This window comes from Schistocerca gregaria, chromosome 3 (genome assembly GCF_023897955.1).
Source record: "Schistocerca gregaria isolate iqSchGreg1 chromosome 3, iqSchGreg1.2, whole genome shotgun sequence".
Classification (NCBI taxonomy): domain Eukaryota; kingdom Metazoa; phylum Arthropoda; class Insecta; order Orthoptera; family Acrididae; genus Schistocerca; species Schistocerca gregaria.
Genome location: NC_064922.1, coordinates 823,992,173 through 823,996,428, shown reverse-complemented (window position 1 = coordinate 823,996,428; position 4,256 = coordinate 823,992,173). Strand labels below are relative to the sequence as shown.

General features: G+C 42.2%; 1 pseudogene; it reads left to right on the top strand.

Annotated features, from left to right (window-relative positions):
* The first annotated feature begins 378 nt into the window (after positions 1–378).
* LOC126356532 (5S ribosomal RNA) lies at positions 379–497 on the top strand (annotated as a pseudogene).
* Positions 498–4,256: the final 3,759 nt, after the last annotated feature.

The following is a 4,256-nucleotide window of genomic DNA, read 5'->3' as shown; positions in this document are numbered from 1 at the left end:
GGCTGTTCGGGATAAACATTTAAATTTTTTCATCGCTTGACTGTGCTCTATATTTAGAAGAAATTACATAAGTTGTAGCTTATAAACACTAAGAGTTTTCTCCTTTACATACTTTACACAAAACATCTTTTCCTTGCTTTTTGATGATCAAATTCATCAATAATATCTTCACAATTCAACTTGGAAACCATGTCGTGTCCACTGACAGCTCAGCAAGAGGAGAAAGGTGTTTTTGGGAAATGCTTTAAACGTAAAAAGCTCCTTTCAGCGCATGCGACCGTCACTAGCAAGTGAAGCAAAATTTTTTAGGCAATATAAATGTTGCGAAACGGGCTTCCAACGTCTTTCAAGTATTTCAATATTAGCATAAGAGTTTTCGCCAACAGACTTGCCGCAGTGGTAACACCGGTTCCCGTTAGATCACCGAAGTTAAGCGCTGTCGGGCTGGGCTAGCACTTGGATGGGTGACCCTCCGATCTGTCCTAGCGCTGTTGGCAAGTGGGGTGCACTCAACCCTTGTGAGGCAAACTGAGGAGCTACTTGATTGAGAAGTAGAGGCACCGGTCACGAAAACTGACAACGGCCGGGAGAGCGGTGTGCTGACCATATGGCCCTCCGTATTCGCATCCAGTGATGCCTGTGGGCTGAGGATGACACGGCGGCCGGTCGGTACCGTTGAGCCTTCATGGTCTGTTCGGACGGAGTTTAGTTTTTTTTTTGTATATAGAAGTTTTCACGTCCTCGGGCACCACTTCTCCGAGAACTTTAATTTCTGCTTTCACCTAGATCTCAAGATTTTTACATAGCATTTTCAGTTCTTCATCCTGTATGTGTTTTGAACTTTCTGGAGAAAATAAAAAGCTGAGTATTTCGGAACACTTAGCCAGTTGGCGAAACCTTTCTTTCAAACTTTTTAACACTGTGTCAACGATAGCGTGGAAGAAAATCCATTTTGTTTTTCTCCTCTGAAGATTGACCTCTGCAAACTGTGTGGTCACCTTCATAATCAAACTGCTTCGCCTTCTTGCCAGTTCTCTTTTCTCCAAATTTTGATTCACTCTGAAAAGTTTCAGCTATCTATTTCACTGTTATCTGCGTATTACCAAAGCTTTCTTCACGGAAATTATCAATAAACTTCGTCAGACTTTCTAGGGATTTAATTGCTACTTTCATGTCCATTTTTTGTGCTTGAAATGCCTTACTCGCTGCGTTAGTGGCGGAGAGAAGGTCATGTCATATGACAACGCCAACAAAAAACAACAACGAATAGAAAAGGCGCAGAGAGGCGCTGAGAAACAATGAATCGCATGCGTTTTAATTTGCGCATGAGAAATAGTCATGTGTTGACAGTAGATACCGCATGAGTGTCATAGCCCCTGGTTCCCTCGGATCTGATGCAGGAATCATTTTCTGACACCTACTCTAGTGGCCATAGTCGTTTCACAATGGCTATATATTTGTATTACATTACATTAAAAGTAGTCTCAGAAACACCTTACTTCATTTTTTCAATTTATCTGTAATTACAAAATTGTGGTTGACAATTTTCAAATTTACCTTGTAATGTTTTGCGCGGGGCCTCTACAAGCAGGTGATCCTGTGCTGTTGCAACGTTTGCACATCCCTAAGATTGGCCCTGCTTGCATCAACAAGCTTCCCATCATCCACGAATTGCTTGCTGCAAAAAGCATCCTTCAACGGGCCAAACGGATAGAAGTCGAAATGTGCGGGATCCGGGCTGTGGGGTGGATGAGGAAGAACAACCCAGACTTACACGAGGCCTTGCTTTGCTATGGAGAAGTAGTAGTTCGTTTCCATTTTTGTGGTGCCGAACACGCTGAAGTCGTTTCTTCAGATTCCTGAGGGTAGCACCAAACACGTCAGAATTGCTCTTTGCACTATGAGGGAGGAAATCAGACACATAACCTCGTTAGAGCTCCAGTAGACCGTCGTCATTACTTTACCGGCTGAGGGTGCGGCTTTGAACTTTTTCTTCAGAGGTTTCGAAGTGGTGAGCCCCGTGCGTCATCGCCTGTAACGATGTTCGTCAAAAAGTTGTCACAATTAGCCTCGTAACGCGCAAGAAACTCCGCACAGATGGTCCTTCGTTGCTCTTTATGGTCTTCTGGTAGGAAGCGAGGAACCCAGCGGGTATAAAGCTCAGTACCCCAATAGGTGGACGAGTGTGTCAGCACCACCAACAGAGACGTCCACTTGTGCAGCGATGTGGTCGATCTCCTCGAATCAGACAGTCTGCACGTTTCAGTAGTGAAGGAGTCACAATGTTAACTCCCCACTATATATGTTTCTGTCTGTAATTTAGCCCAACTTTACAGATCCTAATATAAACTGAACTGTAACTGATCTGAATGCAGTTTGGCTTCCTATTAAATGCCCGACGGAAATAAAACAATTGTCTGGCCCTAATCAACCTCGCGTCTTGACAACATTGTTGCAGATTTCTCGAAAGCACAACAGAAAAGCAGTAATCAGACAGCGGCTAACCTAGATTTTTGTTTCTCAATACATATTCAAACTGCTTGATGTGGTAATGTGTAATCATAAACAGTGGGATGCGGAAGGTAATTATTGCTATGAAGTGATATTCCAAAACATCGATTTTAGAATGAAGTACATATTCAGAAAGACTGAGTGAAACTTCGCCTGATCTTCACATATTACATGGGTCTGAACAAAGCCATGCTTAACAAAGTGAAAAATGATTTAAAAATGGTATATTGTTAACAAAGAATTTCTATAAAAATCAAAGAGCTTAATCAATTAATATGTTAATTCTATGATTCAGGGAAGTGGGGTAGTCTTGCTCTCAGCTCCGAGCAAGTATCCTAGCTGACAATAATTATTGCAACAAATTAGGAGCCCAGTCTTACCTCAAACTTCATCTCTTCAAAGAAAAAAATTCAAAATTTGTATTCCTTTGAGTTTTCAGTCAGAAGACGATATTCATCCATGCTGTCCTTTTTGATCTAACAATTACAATCACAAGTTCACACAGCACTATTAAATACCTCCATTAACCAACACACTTCGACTAAGGAAGTATCAGACTGCACAGAGGGAAAGGCTGTGCCATGACAAGACCAAAGATTGTTTAGCAGTAACATAACTTTCTCTCTCTCTGACGTGCACATTGATGACATAAAAAAATCAAAATGACATGACCACCTTACAACAGCTCTGTGTGACTGACCGGCACGTGGAAGATCATACAGGTTTCCACGACCTTGTTGTGATGACGACAGACGCCTGAACCAATGACTCACCATGCTGTTGTTCACTGTCAGGTCTCCGTAGACTTCCAGCAGGCGCCTGTGAATCTCTATGAAGTTCAGGTTTTCTAGCAAAATAAAATCAATCATAACTCTCTGCTTGGAATGCACTTCCATATTTCAGACGCCATTTTGAAGGCTACGTGTAGCGTCGATACCTACTGGAATTTCATAAAAGTATGTAGGGTAGGCCTGGGGCCCTATTCTGTATCTTTCTGTATCTCATGCCGATTGTTTCGGTACGCGAGCGCACCGAGCGGTCTTGTTTTCGAAACAGAACCCCAACGTCCTTAAATAGGCATTCCGAAACGCTGTTGTCAGTTCTCCCCACGCCAGCCAATAAAAAGCAATCTGCTCAGCTCCACGGATGCGCACTGCAGCGCCACGGTGGCACGAACCCGAAGCGGCTAACAGCCGATACAGGCATGCCATTCTTCACAGTACTGAAAAGTGAGGTTAGAGTACGTAATACTGTTCAAATTTCGCTGGCTATGGGCTTCCATGAATGCATAATAACAATAGAATATTGACTGTGTTCTGAAAACTGTCGTAAATGTCACATTATGTCATTTTATTCTCAACATCGACGTCTTGTTTTGGATTTTATGTTTCGGAATATAAGTTAGGAATGGAGTGCAGTACCACATTGCACAAATACACCAATAGAAACAAATTGAAAATTTGTCATTTTTACTGTTTTCCATCGTTTCTTAGTTTTTTCAAAATTCATGGAGGTACGTTCCATCCACACACTGTGTTCATCGCCACATGCGTTTCGCTTCCCTTATTCGTGATGATGCTTCACAAATAAAAGAAGCGAAGCGCGTATGGAAACAAAATGCCTTGAATTAGCTGCATAGACAGAACACATCTCCAGGAACCCGAAAAATTGTTTAAGAGAGTATCAAAGAATAAGAACATGCATAGAATGTGGTTGTAGCTCGCTTTTGCAGATGCATATGATGA